The sequence below is a fragment of the Malaclemys terrapin genome, chromosome 3 (assembly GCF_027887155.1).
Source record: "Malaclemys terrapin pileata isolate rMalTer1 chromosome 3, rMalTer1.hap1, whole genome shotgun sequence".
Classification (NCBI taxonomy): Eukaryota; Metazoa; Chordata; order Testudines; family Emydidae; genus Malaclemys; species Malaclemys terrapin.
Genome location: NC_071507.1, coordinates 28,412,890 through 28,436,066, shown reverse-complemented (window position 1 = coordinate 28,436,066; position 23,177 = coordinate 28,412,890). Strand labels below are relative to the sequence as shown.

The following is a 23,177-nucleotide window of genomic DNA, read 5'->3' as shown; positions in this document are numbered from 1 at the left end:
ATGACATTCATGTCAGGACTAAGTGTGGGTGCCTGAGCCAGGTATCACAGCTCTGCCCCTTCTGAGAGCTTTCCCACATGGGGGGAATTCAGAACTGAACAGATCCAGTAGCCAGGTGGCACAAAGGGAGCTGAAACGCAATGGAAAATCTGACTTTTGCTCTTCCTGCATCAGAAAAAGTGTGAGACAAATGGGTGCAGATCATTTACATTCCAAACTTCCATGCAGTTAGATGTGTATCAAACTATTTTGTAATTCAGTGAGAGCTTTCAGTACTAACCTACTGTACAAAGGGACTATAGGCACTCTTAGCAACAAAACCAGACATATCTGTTTGTGAATCAAACCCTTAGTAGCTATCCGTTGGTATTCAACCACCATTAGGTTTGTTGTCTACTTGCTATAAAAGTATCCTGCCATGACTAGTATTCAGTAAATTATTGCAGTTCTTTTTCTTCTAACAAAAACTGCTTTTATTGGACAGCTATTCTACATCACATTTTCCTTAAAGTAAAAAAAACACCCATAAATAAAAGAATAAAGAACAATATATCATACTGGAGAAGTATAACACAGAGCAATAAAAAGTGCCCCTTCTCTTTATTTTGTTTGTTGGCAATTTCATTTCATATGAACAGATTTATCTCATCCAGGTCAAATGGATATGAATAGAAAAGACAAACAAGCAGAACAATTACGGTACTTGATTTTCTCTTCCATGCTATAGCCCAGTTTATAGCCACTAGACCTTCTTCACAGTGAAGGAAGCTACTGAGCCCTGAATTTTTACCCTGGATGAGCACAGTATTTTTCAGTGCATGTCTCTGTGCTACAGTATATCATTCCACACTATTCAACAGCCCCCAAAGCAGACATTTCCACTTGTATGGTGATGTAGCCTAATAGCAAACTGGGCTGTAATATTAAATATGTATTGTATTAACTATGGCTGGCTTTAGGCTAATGAGAGATCATTTAAAGCCAGTTTGTGAGCCCTTTATACCTACTGATGAGCAGTTCCTCACAGGGAGTAGTTTCTCTGAAGTCAATTCTGCTCATATAAAATTGCTCCTAGAGTAACTGCTCACCAGCAGGAGTAAGTAGTTCACAATCTGTCTCTAAATGGCTATGCTGTTTTATTTGTATGGGTTTTGTTTCTTGCAGCATGGAGATAGTCAACGGTGTACATAAAAAGAAAATTAAATACATTTTCAAATGCTACACAAAATCACAAGTTTATCTAGGTTTCATGTTACTGTTGGGAAACATACACACAAAACACCTAGCCCTGGAAACACAGGTGTGAAATCTTAACAATGGAGGGACGCTTTGTTTTTAAGAGTGTGGGCAAAGAGCTAAGAGTTGGCATGAGAGACAGAATGAGTGGTGGTCACAATAGCTAATTCTTGTTAAGAGCTGCATGAAAATCAAGCTATTTGTAATGGATGTAACTCTGGTGTTCAGTGATCATTCAGTGCTTAAGGTGCTTGCAAGAGCTCTGCTTTATTCTGTGTTTGGTTCCAACTGGCTGTGCAAAACACAGGACCCTACCCACATTCTCTCTGGAATGTTCAGCTCTTAAAGGCACAGGCACAGATCCTCAAAGGTATGTAGACATCTAACTCCCATTGCAGGAGTTTGGTGTCTAAATACCTTCAGGGATCTGGGTCAGTCCCCAATATCACAAAAAACAATAAGTCTTATCAGGTCTGCAACTCCACGAACATCGTTACATATTCTTAAGTGCTGTCAACTGGCACATTATCTATGAACATATACTTTCCATATAGAAATGAATGAAAATGATGACAGGGTGGAAGGGAGCTTTTTGTAGGTGGTAGGATGGCAGAGTTCCTTCTAGAATCATAGAATCTTAGGACTGGAAGGGTCCTCAAGAGGTCATCTAGTCCAGTCCCCTGCACTCATGATCTAGACCACCCCTGACAGGTGTTTGTGTAACCAGATCTTAAAAATCTCCAATGATGGAGATTCCACAACCTCCCTAGGCAATTTAGTCTAGGGCTTAAACACCCTGATAGGAAGTTTTTCCTAATGTCCAACCTAAACTGCCCTTGCTGCAATTTAAGCCAATTGCTTCTTGTCCTATCCTCAGAAGTTAACAAGAACAATTGTTCTCCCTTGTAACAACCCTTTTATGTATTTGAAAACTGTTATTATGTCCTACCTCAGTCTTCTCTTCTCCAGACTAAACAAACCCAATTTTTTCATGCTTCCCTCACAGGTCATGTTTTGTTACTCTCCTCTGGACTTTCTCCAATTTGTCCACATCTTTCCTAAAATGTGGCGCCCAGGACTGGACACAATACTCCAGTTGAGGCCTAATCAGCGTGGAGTAGAGTGGAAGAATTACTTTTTGTGTCTTGCTTACAACACTCTTGCTAATACATCCCAGAATGATGTTTGCTTTTTTTGCAACAGTGTTACATTGATTGTTGACTCATATGAACTTGTGATCCACTATGACCTGTTCATGATGACAACAGCACCTCCTTTATCAGCCTCTTTGATGATAATGTCAGGGTGGTTTCTGAGGCTGTGGATGGCATTGCATTCTGCACGACTTAGGTTATGAGGCAAGCGATGTTGTTTTTCCACAATTTCTGCCTGTGCACGTTGGTGAAAGCATTCTATGTATAGGTCCAGACTGTCATTTCGACCCTCAGGAGGAGTCCATGTGGAGTTCTTCTTCTTGTGCTGTTGGTGGGAGGATATCTGTGTATCAGTGTGCTGTTCAATGTTATCTTGAAAATATTCTTTGAGTCGGAGACGGCGAAAGTAGGCTTCCAGATCGCCACAGAACTGTATCATGTTTGTGGGGGTGGCAGGGCAGAAAGAGAGTCCCCGAGATAGGACAGACTCTTCTGCCGGGCTGACTGTGTAGTTGGATAGATTGACAATATTGCTGCGTGGGTTAGGGGTACCACTGTTGTGGCCCCATGTGGCAGGTAGGATTTTAGCTTACAGTCCTTTTTTCTTTGTAGAGAGGTGAAATGTGTAATGTAGATCTCCTGTCTTATTTTAGCGAAGTCCGTTTGTGTAGAAGTTTGGTTATTTATGAGAGTCTCCAGGTTGGAGAGCTCTTTCTTGATGTTTTTCTGTTTGCTGTATAGGATGCTGATCAGGTGGTTCCTCAGTTTCTTTGATAGAGTATGGCAAAATCTCTCACTGTGGTCTGTGTAGTATGTAGATAGCATTGGATTTTTCACCTTCAGTCTATTTGGTATGATGTCCATCCATTTGCATTTGGAAAAGGAGGTTATGTTTAATCCTGAGCTGATGGTGTCAAATTTGCAGATGAACTGAAGCTCAGCAGTTTCTCTTTGAAGTCTGGTCCTGAAGTTTTTTTGCTGCAGGATGGCTACCTTTAAATCTGCTATTGTGTGTCCAGGAAGGTTGAAGTGTTCTCCTACAGGTTTTTGTATATTGCCATTCCTAATATCTGATTTGTGTCCATTTATCCTTTTACGTAGGGACTGTCCAGTTTGGCCGATGTACATAGCAGAGGGGCATTGCTGGCATATGATGGCGTATATTACATTGGTGGACGTGCAGGTGAATGAACCGGTATTGGTGTGGCACACAATAGCAGATTTAAAGGTAGCCATCCTGCAGCAAACAAACTTCAGGACCAGACTTCAAAGAGAAACTGCTGAGCTTCAGTTCATCTGCAAATTTGACACCATCAGCTCAAGGATTAAACAAGGACTGTGAATGGCTAGCCTACTACAAAAGCAGTTTCTCCTCCCTTGGTGTTCACACCTTAACTGCTAGAAGAGGACCTCATCCTCCCTGATTGAACTAACCTCGTTATCTCTAGCCTGACTCACTCTTGCTTGCATATCTATACCTGCCTCTGGAAATTTCCACTACATGCATCCAAAGAAGTGGGTATTCACCCACGAAATAGTTTTTCCACTCCTCATTATTTGATATTTTCTGACATTTTCCATACATGACATTCATTGATGAATAAACAAAGATATTTGATATAAAAACAGGGCAAATATATTTGAATTATAGAAGAAAGCATTGTGACTAAATATATGTACAATGTATTGTGTATAGTTTATATGTGTACAGTAAAATTATATATTCAGCCTCTCCATTTATTTAGTATCTTCTGCTTAGAATCATAGAATCATAGAATATCAGGGTTGGAAGGGACCTCAGGAGGTCATCTAGTCCAACCCCCTGCTCAAAGCAGGACCAATTCCCAACTAAATCATCCCAGCCAGGGCTTTGTCAAGCCGGGCCTTAAAAACCTCCAAGGAAGGAGATTCCACCACCTCCCTAGGTAACACATTCCAGTGCTTCACCACCCTCCTAGTGAAATAGTGTTTCCTAATATCCAACCTAGACCTCCCCCACTGCAACTTGAGACCATTGCTCTTTCTTCTGTCATCTGCCACCACTGAGAACAGCCGAGCTCCATCCTCTTTGGAACCCCCCTTCAGGTAGTTGAAAGCAGCTATCAAATCCCGCCTCATTCTTCTCTTCTGGAGACTAAACAATCCCAGTTCCCTCAGCCTCTCCTCATAAGTCATGTGCTCCAGACCCCTAATCATTTTTGTTGCCCTCCACTGGACTCTTTCCAATTTTTCCAGATCCTTCTTGTAGTGTGGGGCCCAAAACTGGACACAGTACCCCAGATGAGGCCTCACCAATGTCGAATAAAGGGGAATGATCACATTCCTCGATCTGCTGGCAATGCCCCTACTTATACAGCCCAAAATGCCGTTAGCCTTCTTGGCAACAAGAGCACACTGTTGACTCATATCCAGCTTCTCGTCCACTGTAACCCCTAGGTCCTTTTCTGCAGAACTGCTACTTAGCCTTTCGGTCCCTAGTCTGTAGCAGTGCATAGGATTCTTCCTAAGTGCAGGACTCTGCACTTGTCCTTCTTGAACGTCATCAGGTTGTTTTTGGCCCAATCCTCTAATTTGTCTAGGTCTCTCTGTATCCGATCCCTACCCTCCAGTGTATCTACCACGCCTCCTAGTTTAGTTTCATCTGCAAACTTGCTGAGAGTGCAGTCCACACCATCCTCCAGATCATTAATAAAGATATTAAACAAAACCGGCCCCAGGACCAACCCATGGGGCACTCCGCTTGAAACCATCTGCCAACTAGACATGGTGCCATTGATCACTACCCATTGAGCCCGACGATCTAGCCAGCTTTCTATCCACCTTACAGTCCACTCATCCAGCCCATACTTCTTTAACTTGGCGGCAAGGATACTGTGGGAGACCGTATCAAAAGCTTTGCTAAAGTCAAGGAATAACACATCCATTGCTTTCCCCTCATCCACAGACCCAGTTATCTCATCATAGAAGGCAATTAGATTAGTCAGGCTCGACTTCCCCTTGGTGAATTCATGCTGACTGCTCCTGATCACTTTCCTCTCCTCTAAGTGTTTCATAATTGATTCCTTGAGGACCTGCTCCATGATTTTTCCAGGGACTGAGGTAAGGCTGACTGACCTGTAGTTTCCCGGATCCTCCTTCTTCCCTTTTTTAAAGATGGGCACTACATTAGCCTTTTTCCAGTCATCCGGGACCTCCCCCGATCGCCATGAGTTTTCAAAGATAATGGCCAATGGCTCTGCAATCACATCCGCCAATTCCTTTAGCACCCTCAGATGCAGCGCTTCCGGCCCCATGGACTTCTGCTCGTCCAGTTTTTCTAAATAGTCCCGAACCACTTCTTTCTCCACAGAGGGTTGGTCACCTTCTCCCCATACTGTGCTGTACAGTGCAGCAGTCTGGGAGCTGACCTTGTTTGTGAAGACAGAGGCAAAAAAATCATTGAGTACATTAGCTGCTTCCGGTGCTGCCCAAACATCCAGAAAAATCTGATATGTGAAACTTAAAAAAAAAGTTGACTAAAATCTTTTTGACTTAAAACTCAAAACAAAACAAAAAAGGAGGTTGATTTGGGTTTTGTTCAAGTTTTGGCTTGCTTCTTATTTTTATTTTTTTAAAGGGATTTGTCAAATCCTATGCTAATGATACGTCAATATTTAATCATGAATTATTCTGGTCTAATTGCAGCATTACATTTCTGATCCATATTTCACAGAGAACATCCAAAATATATTCTGTTTTAAAAATGAGCTAGAGCAAGTGGATTGAATTCCCTGTAGGTAGAACTCCAATGAAATCAAAGGAGTCATACCAACAGGCAATTTGTCCCACTGCATTTTCATTGATTAGTGATCAGTGCAAGTTAGATGCCATGTACATAAATTAACTTTACAGAAATTCTGTGGGGTGACAGTGATCCAGGCATAGAAAATACAATCGTACCGCAAATACAAAACATTACCATTGGTGAATTCCCAGCGATGTGATGAAAAACACATATATTGGTTATCATTAAAAAGGTCAACATTTACCCAGAATTCCTACAGAGTTAATTCAGATACTTCCCTGTTATAATGGGTGAAATCCTGGCAACATTCCAGTCAATGAGAACCAGGATTTCACCCTACAAGTAATACCACTGTGTGGTAACTGTGGATTAAATGCTGATTTTTTCACATGACAATCAATGTGCATTTACAATGCAAATAAAATATCTTAATAAGAAAAATATGCTCACTAATCTGTATACATTTTGTATTATGGTTAAATCCAAATAATTGTTGATTGTCAAATTTTAAGATGGTCTATTCCAAAGTGGTACTTTTGAAAGTGTGTAAGGACTTATCTTTGAATAATTTAATGTCGTGATAACATCATTACACCCATGAGATGCAGTGGGTGGAATTATATGGCTGTATGCATTCAGAACTCATGTTTTGTTTGGCTGTTACAGGTATTTTTGGCACATGATTTTTTTTTACTCCACCTTGTTATAAAGAATTCATGGTTTACACTGAAGGACAAGGTCTGTGTGGAGGACTAGAATTGATCTTTTTCTTCACTGACTTTAGGTTTAATTCTCAAGCTTGGAGAGCTTTTGAAAAGAAAGATCTTGTTTACCAGGAGGGCATTTTCAAATTCTCACAAATCTCTCACTAGTGAGAGAAGAGTTTGAACAATTTCAAAGTTTAGGAGAAGCATCTAAAAGTCTGGATGGGAATGTAAATTTTCCCATATGGAAAAGATATATATTTTTTGACAGGGAGGATAACAAAAGGTTTGTATGGAAATGCTATAAAACCCTGTAGAATTTAACCAAGAACAATTTCCTTTTTAAAAAACATTCTGTAGAATTCTATAGCAGGGATATTTTTTTCTATTGGATCACCCTATAGAATTTAACACACCTATAGGAAAAGTTATCAATTTCTGTGGAATTCTATAGTACATCTAATGAGGTTTTCACTAATTTGAATAATTTAAAATTAATGGACATGCTGACAGTATGGAGTCCCTCTTCCCTCTCACTAAATCCATGTGGCTTTCTTTTCCTCCTTCTCTTTTCACATCAAAATCACAAGAACTCCACTTCTACTTCCATTACAAAATCCTTCCACTTATCATCCAGGGCCTTTACCTCAATGCCCCTAATATTTATTCCCTTCTCCTTCTAAGTCCACTCATCACCCATCCATCATAGAATACCAGGGTTGGAAGGGACCTCAGGAGGTCATCTAGTCCAACCCCCTGCTCAAAGCAGGACCAGTCCCCAGAAAGATTTTCCCCCCAGATCCCTAAATGGCCCCCTCAACGATTGAACTCACAACCATCCATTCCATGTTTTAGTCCTTTCAATCCTCCCAGCCCCATCTCTATGCTACACCGGCCCCTGCACCAACTCCTTTTCTTTACAGGTCCTCTTATTGACCATAGTCTCCAGCACCATCTCTGTTATGTCTCATTGCTTCAATTCTGTAGCACAATGCAATTTACTGTAGAAGGGCTGGAGCAGAAAAATAACACAGCTGCCAATATGTCATATGCCCTGGGGGTAAGACGGAGCAAGAGGTCTGGAGGGCATTATCTCATAAAAATTGGTGTGCTCATTTCTAATGATAAAATTTGCAAGTGCCAGTCAATCAACAGCGAGCTACAAATAACTATTAAAAGGTATTAAACAGTGGAGTAAAGCTTCTAGGAACTGTGGGGTTTTTTTTAACAATTACTCTAAATCTGGTGCCCATTAGTTACTAGGAAGATCATTTTAAATGTTGATCATAAAGGATTAAGCTCTTACCTGTTGAAAGAGTCTGATGTTGAATATTCTCAAAAGTAGGCCACTTGCAGGAACAAGTATTATGACATATTACAGGGCACATGGGTGTTGTTTGGTGAATAGGGAAGTACATTTTATCTGAAAGAAAAAGGGACAACTTAAAAGGATTTCTGAAAATTAACTTTCACCTCCCAGCAATGAACTAAATGTTCCTCCCAAAATAATAATCGTGTCTGAATTTTCAGCTAGCCAAAAATCTTTATCTGTGTTATCTGAGTCCCACTTTGCCCCATTCCTCACCCCAATAAAGAAAACAGCTCAGCTTTTAATCAGTTAGAGAACATGGTGATTCATTTCTGAAGCAAACAATAGCTCTCATTTTACTTTATTTTTACCTACTGTCTGATTCCCACATTTCTCTGTCTAGATTCTTTTGCCCTTGGTTTGCAGCTTCCATTATGGAATCTTATCTCTACAAAACAGACAAATAACTCCCTCCAGACGCCATGCCAATACCATGGCTGCATCAATAAGCTGGCGAGTGGGGAAGGCATAAAGATGCAGCCATTGTATGAAGAAGGCAAATGCTTCTTCCAGAGACTGAATACATCACCTTCACCACCCCAGGGTCAGAAAAATCTCAGGCTGTTTCTAAGCTTTTCTCCATTTGGCAGTACAAGTAGGCTGGTTAATCTTAAAACACCTTTGGCATAGTATCTTGCTCTTTATATTATCGCTAAATCTTTTGTTATGGAAAGTACCCAAGTAGTGAGGAATAATAGTGTATGTGCCCTCCTCCTATAATAAGAAATATACATATTTTGTTCAATTCATTTTTCCCCTCTCTAGGTTCTCAACCTTTCCAGACTATTGTACCCCTTCAGGAGTCTGATTTGTCTTGCGTACTCCCAAGTTACATCTCACTTTAAAACTACTTGCTTACAAAGTCAGACATAACATATAGAAATATCACAGCATACTATTACTGAAAAATTGTTTACTTTCCATTTTTACAATATAATTATAAAATAAATCAATTGGAATATAAATATTGTATTTACATTTCAATGTATAGTATATAGAGCAGTATAAACAAGGCATTGTCTGTATGAAATTTAAGTTTGTACTGACTTTGCTACTGCTTTTTATGTAGCCTGCTGTAAAAGTAGGCAAATATCTAGAAAAGTTGATGTACCCCCTGGAATACCTCTGTGTACCACCGGGGCACATGTACCTGTGGTTGAGGACCACTGCCCTAAATTATCATCACACATGAGATTTAAAGCCAGGTCATAATGCTCCAGTCCAGAATGCCTGCAGTAAAGTGTTCCTTTTATTATTGAGGTGTGCAGTGTCGCTGGCCACGTTCCCCATCCGTGGCTTGGCCTTCCCCAGACAGCAAAAGCTCCAAGGGGAGAAGGGGCAGCCCATGGCCCCCCTGCATCTGCTTTTTCGAATGCAATCTGTTTGTGTGTAGACTTCCTGTCATGTCGTTAAAGTGCAGTTTGCACAGTTTCCTGTCTGAACCACAAATAACAGCAGAAGTCCCAGCTGATGTCACACAGAATAGAATATCAGGGTTGGAAGGGACCTCAGGAGATCATCTAGTCCAACCCCCTGCTCAAAGCAGGACCAATCCCCAATTAAATCATCCAACCAATTTTTGCCCCATATCCCTAAATGGCCCCCTCAAGGTTGAGCTCACAACCCTGGGTTTAGCAGGCCAATGCTCAAACCACTGAGCTATGCCTCCCCTGATTCATGCTTAAAACTATATTACCAATTGAATTCATGCTTATGAATATGTAATCAATATATTAGGAATGAGTGAGATGGTATGAGTGTAAGAAACCAATCGCAAGGCTTGAACTGAAATATTACCGTGTAAGGATAATCAAGGTATATATGGGACTGTATATAAACCTATGCCAGTAGAGGCCAGAGAGAAATATAACCCACAACAGCAAAAACTCAGGACCGGACCGGAAGCAGTAGAGCCCTCCCACAGACATGAAAGGGCTTCTGGGACTCTTGTCGCCTAGCGGTTTGATCTCTGGGAAGCTGGAACCTGGCCAGTCTCAGTCACCTAAGATCAAAAACAACACCGACGTCTGCAATCTGTCACCAGTATGAATGGGATGTGTGTGTGAGTATAATTACGCAAATAAGGAAAGCAAGCAATAAATCAACCCTCAATACTGCTTTAGTTCGACCTTTGTTTGTGGTTATTTCTTGGTCTGATTCCAGGGAATGGGCATCATGCAGTAGGTCTATTATCTGTCTAAAGGTGGACAAAGTGCATTCCCAGCAGCTCTTCTAGGGTAGCCTGGCACAGTGTTCAGTGCCACAGTCACAACCCTCACATTGTGTGGCCCTTCTGTGCTATAGCTGTTCCAGTCACCAGCTTCCATTTACTCCTGTTTTTGCCACAAGTAGATAGGGATGGATGAAGGAGTCAGGCCCAGCACAAATCAGAAATAATAGAGTGGTGCCAAAAGGGAATGGAGGCTAAGAACTCCAATGAGTCAGACAAGCGAAGAGTCAGTGACCCAAGATTGCTAAATTTGTTAAGACAGCCTCAATGTATGGCTGCACCGCTTACCTGCCTGAAAGTTTGTCCTCTCTTCCCACATGAACTTTGACAAGATTTAACTGGGGAGTGCCACACAGATATGGAAAGACAGGGTGCTCTAGTGGTCAGTAGTGGACTGGGAGTCAGACAACCCCAGTCCTATTAATGACTGCCTTTGACCATCAGCAAAATAATTAAACCCCTCTATGCTGCAATATCCCCTAGGGCAGAGGTGGGCAATGTATACACCGTCCTGCCCAGCCCTTGAGCTCCCGGCCTGGGAGGCTAGCCCCCGGTCCCTCCCCTGCTGTGCCCCCTCCCCAGCAGCCATGTCACCACGTGGGTCACGGCTGCCAGACATGCTGCTCTGAGCGGCATGGTAAGGGGGCCGGGGGTGGGGGTTGTATAAGGGACGGGGGGTTCCAGAGGGCAGTCAGGGGACAGGGAGCAGGGGGCGGTTGGATGGGGCAGAGGTTATGGGGGGGGCAGTCAGGGGATGGGGAATGGGGGGGTTGGATAAGCGTGGGAGTCCCGGGGGGGTTGTCAGGGGATGGGGGTGTGGATAGGGATCAGGAGCTGGGGAACGGGGGGTAGGCATAGGGGTCCCGGGGGGCCTGTCAGGGGGCAGGGGTGTGGATAGGGGTCAGGGAAGTCAGGGGACAGGGAGAAGGGGGGGTTGGATAGGGATGGGGTCCCAGGGGGGGAATTAGGTGTGGGAGGTTCCAGGAATGGGCAGTCAGGGGACAAGGAGCAGGGGGGTTTGGATGGGTTGGCGGTTCTGAGGGGGGAGGAAGTGGGAGGGGGTGGATAAGGGGTGGGGGCCAGGCTGTTTGAGGAGGCACAGCCTTCCCTACCCGGACCTCCATTTGCAACCCCAATGTGGCCCTCGAGTCAAAATGTTTGCCCACCCCTGCCCTAGGGGTTATGCAAACTTCAGTGTTACACGTACAGTCATAAAAACATCCATCAGGAAACTATTTTTTTACTACATCAACATCTTTCCGTATTAAATGATCAGGAAAGGAAGCACATGAAGCTAAATTTTTCAACCTTCTCCTCTCCCCTCAACATCTACTGTAGTGCAATCAGTTTATAAATTTCCATGTTTACAGCATATAAAGAAGTATAATTACAGATGTGGAAAAAATTGCCCAAAATCAACCCTTAACATTCAGGGTGTTGTCTAATCATATATAGGTTTCAGAAAGGAATTTCTCTGTCTCTGTCTGTCTGTCTGTCTCTCTCTCTCTTTCTCTCTCAAAAGCAGGTGTATTTTCGAACAGGGGTCTACTTCCTGAAAAGCATCAGGTATAGACCATTGCTGAAGTCAGGATTCTGGACAGACATTCAGAATTAAGATTTGTTTTCTATTCCATGCTCTGCTCCAACATGGCATAAGTTTGTTCCTTTGCTCCTAAGCAACTCCCATTATGCTGCCTGAACATTTTTCCTCCCTACAAAAGACAATACTTATTTCCAGAGATAAATGTTATTTCAAGTTCAGTACAGGCTGCTTTAAAGCAAAGGCCACCATTAGTTTTGGATTGTGCTAATGTACTGTACATATAATAGTTTAATATCAATATTATATGTTAGAAAATGAGGCCATCATACTCATTCCACCGAGGACTCTTTACAGGCATTTAAGCAAAGTGCTTTTAGTTTGCTTGCAGTACTCACTATATATTTTAACAAAATACGCAAAGAATTGCAACTTAGGGTTTTAAAGGTGGTTTTATTTTATGTTATTTTTTTATTCTTGCTATATATTTTATTTAATCTTTACATCTTGATTCCAAGCAGTATATATGCTTCAGTGAGTGAAAGAAATTAAAAATTTAAGTCCTGGCAAGTGATGTTTGAAGAAAAATTGAAGGTCAGAAAATGGTAGGTAGCAATGCCCCTAAATGACTGAAGAGAAGATAACTTAGATCCAGGCTTTGGCAAGTGACTGCATGATACTGCTTGAACAACACAAAACTTTCTTCAAGGAATAAAGGGAACTATCCTAACCTTATTATTTGATGAGTAATTAATCTATGGCATGTATATATTTTCATTTACAGTTTGATTGACAGTTACAATACATTGTTTATCAGCCCTGAAATTTTGTAGTGATCTTAACAAAACAGTTAAGCCATTCATAACGTATTCTTTCTGCTGAATGTTTTCACAGAAAAAGCAGATAACAGAAATAACTTGAAACAAAATGTAACTTAATATTTCAAAGCCCTCAGGTCTTTGATTAGACTATTGCTTTCTACACATAATCTCTCACTAAACTAAATTGATTCCTTTTCAATAAAAATTAGCACTAAACCTTTGAATGTGAAACAAGCAGGACTCTATTTGCTCCTTGACATGAAAGCAAGAAAATAACAAATGTTATTTAATTAACAAAAGAAATGAAAAACATGATGTTTAGACATAGTGAGAATTGATTGGAGCAGCATTTTTACTGTAGCTGTAAATTTTCTGAGTAAATTGCACTTTTGGACAGGAGACATTAATTATATGTTTTATGTACTAGAGTCCTTGGACCAAATGTTGCTCTCAGTTACACTGGTGTAAATCTGGAGTAACTCCACTGAAGTCAATTGCATTGCTGTAAATTTACAGCAATATAACTGAGATCAGAACACAGCACCTTGCTTACAAAATTAAACTGTTGGAGTACATCTGTGCATGCTTTTTGATTTGCCAATCGAATAATTTTATGGAGCTGTATTTATATGAATAGTTAGAATTTAAATCCAGAGGGGACCTTATAGGCTTGAATTCATTACAGTTCATGCACCATTTTCACAGAGATACTCATAAAAATACAATATGGAATACAATTAGAAAGAATTCATTCAGCAGAGTTTGGGTATTCTACAAAGTCTTCTTGCCCTGTGCACATTTAACTGACTGTTCCCCTTCTCTGGCTAGGTATTTAAGGGGCTCCTGTCCCTTATTTTTTGAGCACCCCATAAATATCAATGACATTTATCCTGACGGCACCCCTGTGAGGTAGGGAAATGGCATTATCCCTATTTCACACATTGTGCTCTGAGGCAGGAAAGATTATGTGACTTTTCCAAGGTCAGATAGGGAGTCTGTAGGATTGGCAAGAATAGAACTCATTTTTTTCTGGGTCTTAGGCCAGTTCCTTAACCATCCATCTTTAGAGTTCAGCATGCCAAGACAGGGAGCAGTGGGATCAGAAAAAGAAGTTTGCTCCAGTTCTCAAATTCATATAAAAATAATTGGGCTAAAGTAATGCTTTGGCATGACACCAACAGAAGCCAAGAAATTCACATCTGAAACTTACACTGTGTCCTTAACTATGTCTCTTACTATGGCAGTTCCTGTATATTAAAGAACCCACCGTAAAAACCCATAGGATTAAGGATCAATATAATCCACAATGACTTGGCATAACCACTTAAATAAAAAATAACCTCCTGGTTTTGTGATTAATGGGCTAAATTGAGATAATTTAGCAAGTAAAGGCAGTCCCTTAGCCCTCTGAAATGAAGGCACATTGGGGCAGTTTTTTAGAGGTATTTGGGCACCTATGCTTGGCAGTACTTAGACAGATTGGGATTTTCAAAAGCACCTAAGCAGGTTAGACACTGTAGCGAGGAGGCATGGCCACCCTCTGACTAACAGGGATGGGTGGTCGCACTTGCCCTGGTGGGAGGAGCCAGTAAAGTCCCGCCCACCCTGCCAGAAGCAGAGGGACAGAACAGGAAGTACAAAAGGTGGGCCCTGAACCTCAGTTGTGCTGGAGCTGCTGAGGGAGACAGGTGCTTCTCCTCTGCTGCTGGAGTGGGATGCTGAGGAGTACTTCTGCTGCCCTGAGGACTCACCCAAGCTTCCAGAGCTGCCAGCCAGTCCAGACACTGAATAGCTGCTCGGACTACCATTGTCTGTATATCCTGGTGAGACACAGGACGACCCCAAGATCCAGGTACACCCTAAATGGAGGTAGGAAGAAGCCCAGGGACAGACGACTGTAGTCTGGCTGCATTGCTGCCTGAATCCAGGTCAGTGTGTTGTGCCGGATTCCCCACTGACCCAGTGGCGGAGCGTTCCACCACTGTTAGGGCCCTACTTAGATTTAAAGCTGTTTGGAGCAGAGACCATCTCATTATTATATGTTTGCACAGCACCTGGCCTACAGGGACTACCACAATATAAATCAAATCAAATAAATAAATAAATAATGCAGTCTTAACATTCTCTAAGCCAGAATTCAAGGGTGCTTCTTTTGTAAGAATTTGCAAGCCTGGATTTAAAAAAAAAAAAAAAAGCACAATACAATGAGTTTAGAGTTCCACTTCAAGGAAGGGCAGAAAAGCCCTTCTAATTGTTTAAAAAAAAAAAAAAAAACCTTTTCATCTTCTAGGTGCTATACCAGAATTAACTAATTCATGCTCATAGCACAATTCTGAGAAAGTATAGTAAATAAGTCTTCTCATTCCTATTTTTCAGGTAGGGAAACACAGAGTATTTATGACTTACCCAATGCCACATAATGGCAGAAGGGAGGGGTTAGAATTCAAGAGTTCCAGACTCCCAGTCTTGTGCACATTCCTCTACATTCCTGCCTTGATGTAAAGGTTTATATGTATAAACCATCAAACAGGAGCACAAGGAATTATATACCTCTTCCATCTATTTAGTATATGGTATAGAGCAGTAGTTTTCAATCTTTTTTAATTTGCAGATCCATAAAAAAATTTCAAGGGGTGCGGACCCCTTTTAAAATCTTAGACATAGTCTGCGGACCCCCAGGGATCTGGGGACCACAGGTTGAAAACACTGGTATAGAGGAAGTGTACACCTGAACCTTGACTCTGATGTTCACTTGTTTTCTACACATGTTCCCCAATAGACTGAACTATTGCCAGGTTAGCGTAACTTTGAAACAGAAGACACTTGTATGAACCAGACAGTATATTATGTGCCATATGCTGTGTATATATATATGAACTTTCTGAATGATTTACTGTATTCATATTATTTCCGGTATATGCTTTAACACTAGAAACTCTTTTGGTTAATTTTTATGGCACACAACTTTTTACAATTACTATGTCATGCTCCTGCTGAGAGAAATAGATTTTTAGAGAGGGAATAATGTGGTAGCCATAGGAATCAGCTAGATGGTGCTAAAGCAGTCGCAGCTGAGGCCCAAGATAAGTGCTGGCATTTCATACTCAACCTCCTTCACTACCTCCAACCTCCCCTGCTGTTTGACCAAATTATCATCTATGAAAAATTAGGACACTGGTGGGGAAGTGGAGGGAGTGGGTAGATGGAGGAAAGTTCTGTCTTTGTGTGTGGTGTGTGTGTATGTACAAGAGCACAGGTCCAATGCAATTGTTTTGAACCTCACAGGCTGAGTTTTGAGGACAAAGTTTTTTTTTGCCCAAACTAGTTCACTTACACCTAGCTGTTAGCCTAAATGCAATCTTATTTATGGAATTGTACTGTCTGGGAGTCCAGAGATTTTTTAACCTATTATTCCTGTAATAGACAATAAGCATATCCTTTGGCTCCACTTCTGATGTGTCTTTATGGTCTTTTAAAAATAACTCTTAATTGGCTTTGAAGCTGCCCTCCAGGTTTATTAGATTAATGTGACAGTTAATAACCTTTAAAACACATTATATTTATACCCTATATTATATTTATACCCTAACAGCTCCCATTAGATGTTCATGATCTTTTGAATGACAAGATTTGGTGCTGATAGATTGTGAGGGATCTATTGGTGGTACCATACTTGGGAACTCTTAAAATCTGCAGATCATGCTTGGCCCCCGTGCAGAAAATATGTATGAAACTTTCATTTGAAAATGAGAAGCACGTATATGTATAGAAGCTGTTTTCTAAATATAACCTTTGATTGTTTTTTTTATTTATCTCCCACCTCACACCCCCCAAATACCCAATGACATATCTTCCATGCTTGAATAATAAGAATATAGTAGTAAGGATATACCACTGACTACCTGACCAGGATGGTGACAGTGACTGTGAAATGCTTAGGGAGATTAGAAAGGCTATAAAAATTAAAAACTCAGTAATAATGGGGGTTTTCAACTATTCCCATATTGACTTGTTACATATCACCTCAGGATGGGATGCAGAGATAAAGTTTCTTGAATCCTTAAATGACTACTTCTTGGAGCAACTAGTTCTGGAACCCACAAGCGGAGAGGCAATTCTTGATTTAATCCTAACTGGAGCACAGGATCTGGTCCAAAAGGTGAATATAGCTGAACTGCTTGGTGATAGTGAGAGTCACATAATAAAATGTAACATCCCTGTGGTGGGGAAAACACCAAAGCAGACCACCATGGTAACATTTAATGTCCGAAAGAGGAACTACACAAAAATGAGGAAGTTACTTAAAACGAAATTAAAAGGTACAGTGTCAAAAGTGAAATCCCTGCAAGCTGAATAGAACTTTTGAAAGACATTATAAGAGAGGCTCAATTTAAATGTATACCCCAAATTAAAAAACATAGTAAGAAGACCAAAAAAGTGCCACCGTGACCAAACAACAAAGTAAAAGAAGCAGTTACAGGTAAAAAGACATCCATTAAGAAATGGAGGTTAAATCCTATTGAGGAAAATAGAAAGGAGCATAAACTCTGGCAAGTGAAGTGTTAAAATATAATTAGGAAGGCCAAAAAATAATTTAAAGAACAGCTGGCCAAAGACTCAAAAAGTAACAGCAAAAAAATAATAATTAAATACATCAGAAGTAGGAAGCCTGCTAAACAACCAGTGGGGCCACTGGACGATTGAGATGCTAAAGGAGCACTAAAGGACGATAAGATCATTGCAGAGAAACTAAATGAATTGTTTGCATCAGTCTCCATGGATGAGGATGTAAGGGAGATTCCCAAACCTGATTCATTCTTCTTAGCTGAAAAATCTGAGGAAAAGTCCAAAGCAGACTGCAAAGAGTTACAAAAGGATCTCACAAAACTGGGTGACTTGCCAATAAAATGGCAGATGAATTTCATGTTGATAAATGCAAAGTAATGCACATTGGAAAACATAAAACGAACTATACATATAAAATGTTGGGGTCTAAATTAACTGTTACTTCTCAAGAAAGAGATCTTGGAGTCATTGTGAATAGTTCTTTGAAAACATCTGCTCAATGTGCAGAGGCATTCAAAAAAAGCTAACAGAATGTTGGGAATCATTTAGGAAAGGGATAGATAATAAGAAAATATCATATTGCCTCCATATAAATCCATGGAATGCCCCATCTTGAATACTGAGTGCAGATCCGGTTGACCCATCTCAAAAAAGATATATTGGAATTGAAAAAGGTGCAGAGAAGGGCAACAAAAATGGTTAGGGATAAGGAACAGCTTCCATATGAGGAGAGATTAATAAGATTGGGACTTTTCAGCTTGGAAAAGAGACGACTAAAGGTGATATAATAGAGATCTATAAAATCATGACTGGTGTGGAGAAAGTAAATAAAGAAGTGTTCTTTACTCCTTCTCATTACACAAGAACTAGGGGTCACCAAATGAAATTAATAGGCAGCAGGTTTAAAACAAACAAAAGGAAGTATTTCTTCACACAACACATAGTCAACCTATGGAACACTTTGCCAGAGGATGTTGTGAAGGCCAAAAGGTTCAAAAAAGAACTAGACAAGTTCATGGAGGATAGGTCATCAATGGCTATTAGCCAGGATGTGCAAGGATGCATTACCAAGCTCTGAAGTGTCCCTATCCTCTGTTTTCCAGAAGCTGGCAGTTTATTCCCTCTGAAGCACCAGGCATGGCCAATGTCAGAAGACGGGATACTGGACGGGATGGACCATTAGTCTGATCCAGTATGGCTGGAGCTAGGCCCGTCCACTTTCAAAAAGTGGGAGGGCTATGGTCCCATGCCCCTCCTCCACAGTTTCAGTGCCACTGATCCAGTGCCCCAGCCACAGGGGAAGGAAGAGCCACAGCAGAGTGTGGCAGGAAGCTGGAGGGGGCCTAGCGATGGAGTGTGGGTGGGGCCATGCAGGCAATTTGGGAAGGCTCAGCATTCTTCTGCCTTTGATACCCATCACCCATGGTCCTGTGCTCCAAGGAACTCTGTCTCTATTCTGCCTCAGAGCCACATTCTCTACTGCAGGGGTCGGCAACCTTTCAGAAGTGGTGTGCCGAGTCTTCATTTATTCACTCTAATTTAAGGTTTTGCATGCCAGTAATACATTTTAACCTTTTTAGAAGGGCTCTTTCTATAAGTCTATAATATATAACTAAACTATTGTATGTAAAGTAAATAAGGTTTTTAAAATATTTAAGAAGCTTCATTTAAAATTAAATTAAAATGCAGAGCCCCCTGGACCAGTGGCCAGGACCCGGGCAGTTTGAGTGCCACTGAAAATCAGCTCACATGCCACCTTCGGCACGTGTGCCATAGGTTGCTCACCCCTGCTCTACTTCTTGTCACTCTGTCTGCTGGCTTTCTGCCTCTCTTTCACCCAAATACATATATCTGCTACTAATCGATTCTGCAGACCTTGCTTTTGTAATCAGCCTCCAGAGAAATCCCTCAGCCCTCATGGCTTAGCTTCTGCCAGGGCCTTGCCATTGCTGGCCAGTACCTTAAGCTGTGGCTCTAATTGTTTAGCTATTGCTATACAATGGGACATTTAATTGCTCTTTCAATTTATTCTGAATGAAAGTTGCTTAGTACACCCATAAACTTCCCTCAGACCTGTGACTGATAGCAGCCATTAACACCTTCCAACATAACAATAATAATAAGAAGAACCACTTACTAATCTGCACATAGATTGCAAGTTATTTGGGGCAGTAACCCTCTTTTCATTACCTGTGTGTACAGTGCTTAGCACAATGGAGCCCTGATTCCTAACTGGGGCCTCTAGGCAGTACAAAAATACAAATAATAAGTAATAATAACAGGATATATAAGTACACAGCTTATTAAAAAATGAAGGATAAAATCTTGTCCATAAGTGACATTGCAGAGCAGGAAGGGGCATGGGGAGTGATGCTCCATAGCTTCATGTCCGGCACTAGATCCATCCTGCTGGAGCAGGCCAGGATTACTCACTAGCCAAAAGACCACTCCCCCTAAACTGCAGACCAGACGCCCATTAGGACAGTGTAGCCCCATCAAGTGCATTAGCTAAGCCTAAAAGCCCATAGTTCTGTCTTCAGTGCTAGATAGGAACCTAGCCCACTATGGTGCTGTGTAGATGCTCCAATATATCATGGTAATGAGCCTGGTATGAAAGCTTACCTAGACAGATGAGAGAGATGGTAGAAGGAAGCAGTTTCCAGAACTCTTTTTTTAAATTTTCCCATCACCCTTTGTGCTCCCACACAACATCAGATCACAATTGGGTGAGGGGAATCAAGGAAAACAGCCAACAGAGGAAGTGAGAGGGCCAGAGTTTAGATCTGTGCTTGAATCTAAGGACTGAGACAGCCGCAGAATCTGACTATATAGGTAGCCTTAACAGACAGGTAGCATTCCAGGGACTCAGCATTAGAAGGAACTGTGGAAGAGACTAATGCCAATAACAGAGTATTTAAAACGTTAATCAATTATGATTTTTTTTTAATTTTGTGAAAAATGATTCCTGAACTGAGAGCAAGTTTGTGCCAACTTTTGTCCCCCATATGAACATGATCAGGAGACCTGAAATACCCTCTCCCAAGAGACCTCCAGTTACAGTTACAGTTCATTTCCTCTCCCACCCCCTATTTTCTTTTTAATTCAAGAGAGATAAAACTGAGCAGCACATTCATTCTGTCCCATCATTTGCCATCTAGCTTCCTCCATCTGCATGAGTTCTCTTTCCCTGTTCCCCTTTCTTTTAAAACAATACCTGACCTGTTCTTTGCATCAGGGGCTGTGTCAGTTCAGAATAAGAACTCAAATCGAAGGCCAGGCAATTTTTAATATAAGCTACTATAATGGAAAAGAATATGGCCACTATTGGTCAGAGTTAGGGCATGTTGGGCCTGATTCCTTACTTCCTTTAACCCTGTGTATCCATTTACACCTGTGCAGAGAGACTGTAAACTATCACCCTCCATGTGAGCAGGTGTATGCTGCAACCACTTTGTACAGGTAGTGGAGAGCTAGGCCATTGTTTTCAAGACCTATGCTCCTGATCTTGGCATGGTCAAAGCTTTGTGTGTGTGTGCCTTCTCCTTTACTTAGCTATCTGTTATTTTATTTCGGCTTAGTCTACACTATAAAGCTTTGCCAGCATAGCTATGTCAGCTAGGAGGGTGAAAAAAAATCATAGAATCATAGAATATCAATGTTGGAATGAACCTCAGGAGATCATCTAGTCCAACCCACTGCTCAAAGCAGGACAAACCCCCAACTAAATCATCCCAGCCAGGGCTTTGTCAAGCCTGACCTTAAAAACCTCTAAGGAAGGAGATCCCACCACCTCCCTAGGTAACCCATTCCAGTGCTTCACCACCCTCCTAGTGAAAAAGATTTTCCTAATATCCAACCTAAACCTCCCCCAACTGCAACTTGAGAGCATTATTCCTTGTTCTGTCATCTGCTACCACTGAGAACAGTCTAGATCCATCCTCTTTGGAACCCCCTTTCAGGTAGTTGAAGGCTGCTATCAAATCCCCCCTCATTCTTCTCTTCTGCAGACTAAATAACCCCAGTTCCTTCAGCCTCTCCTCATAAGTCATGTGCTCCAGACCTCTAATCATTTTTGTTGCCGTCCACTGGACTCTTTCCAATTTTTCCACATCTTTCTTGTAGTGTGGGGCCCAAAACTGGACACAGTACTCCAGATGAGGCCTCACCAATGCCGAATAGAGGGGAATAATCACGTCCCTCAATCTGCTGAGAGTGCAGTCCATGGCATCCTCCAGATCACTAATGAAGATATTGAACAAAACCGGCCCCAGAACCAATCCTTGGGGCACTCCGCTTGATACTGGCTGCCAACTAGACATGGAGCAATTGATCGCTACCCTTTGAGCCCAATGATCTAGCCAGCTTTCTATCCACCTTATGGTCCATTCATCCAGCCCATACTTCTTTAACTTGCTGGCAAGAATACTGTGGGAGGCTGTATCAAAAGCTTTGCTAAAGTCAAGGAATAACACATCCACTGTTTTCCCCTTATCCACAGAGCCAGTTATCTTCTCATAGACGTCAATTAGGTTAGACAGGCACGACTTGCCCATGATGAATCCATGTTCCTGATCACTTTCCTCTCCTCTAAGTGCTTCAGAATTGATTCCTTGAGGACCTGCTCCATGAGTTTTCCAGGGACTCAGGTGAGGCTGGCTGGCTTGTAGTTCCCTGGATCCTCCTTTTTTAAAGATGGGCACTATATTAGCCTTTTTCCAGTCATCCAGGACCTCCCCCAATCACCATTAGTTTTCAGAGATAATGGTCAATGGCTCTGCAGTCACATCCACCAACTCCTTTAGTACCCTCGGATGCAGTGCATCTGGCCCGATGGACTTGTTCTCATCCAGTTTTTCTAAGTAGTCCTGAACCACTTCTCTCTCTACAGAGGGCTGGTCACCTCCTCCCCATATTGTGCTGCCCAGTGCAGTAGTCTGGGAACTGACCTTGTTCGTGAAGACACAGGCAAAAAAAGCATTGAGTACATTAGGATTTTCCACATCCTCTGTCACTATGTTGCCTCCCTCATTCAGCCCACACTTTCCTTCACCTTCTTCTTGTTGCTAACATACCTGAAGAAACCCTTCTTGTTACTCTTAACATCCCTTGCTAGCTGCAACTCCAAGTGTGATTTGGCCTTCCTGATTTCACTCCTGCATCCCTGAGCAATATTTTTATACTCCTCCATGGTCATTTGTCCAATTTTCCACTTCTCACCAAACCATTTGTCCCCTGAACATTTACTGAACAATAACATTGGAGGCATCATTATAGTTCTCACGTCAGGAATAGAATAAAGAAAAAAATGGAAGCTTTTGCCCAGGGAAAACACATAGAAGTTAACTGTAGTAAAGCGTTACTATGGGGTTAACAGCGTTACCTAAAGTACTATGAGATAGTCGCTTTACAAAATTAGCTAAATTTTTGTATTGAATAAAGTCAATAACAAGCAATACACAAATACATATAGTGAAATGTTCTGTAAGCTCAGGACATAAGCAAGAACTGCCTAAGGTTCTATTTAATAATTCATTTTGCTTCAAGGTGCATAGTACCTTCCAATAGCAAAAACACCCCACCAGTATGTACTGTGAACTCTTGTGCCTGTATATTCCTTTAATGTTTTGGAATATGATATAAACAGGAGACAGTATTTTATCAGGATTCTTTCCACTTTTGTTTTATTTAACCTATGTTTCTGTCCAATTTTATTTTCATCTATCCAAGCCTAACATTTTTGCTAAAGGAAAATAAACATTATGGTAGGAAGGGG

At 41.4% G+C, this 23,177-nt stretch overlaps 1 long non-coding RNA gene across 2 annotated transcripts in view; it reads right to left on the bottom strand.

Moving 5' to 3' along the window:
- Nucleotides 1-23,177, bottom strand: part of LOC128833588 (uncharacterized) — a 111,495-nt gene that overhangs the window by 71,705 nt on the left and 16,613 nt on the right. For both annotated transcript variants that reach the window (XR_008444285.1, XR_008444286.1), the window contains exons 3-4: nucleotides 8,185-8,301; nucleotides 5,505-5,797 (exon numbers count right to left, since the gene is read on the bottom strand). This is a non-coding gene — a long non-coding RNA (uncharacterized LOC128833588). The remainder of the gene's footprint in view (nucleotides 1-5,504; nucleotides 5,798-8,184; nucleotides 8,302-23,177) is intronic.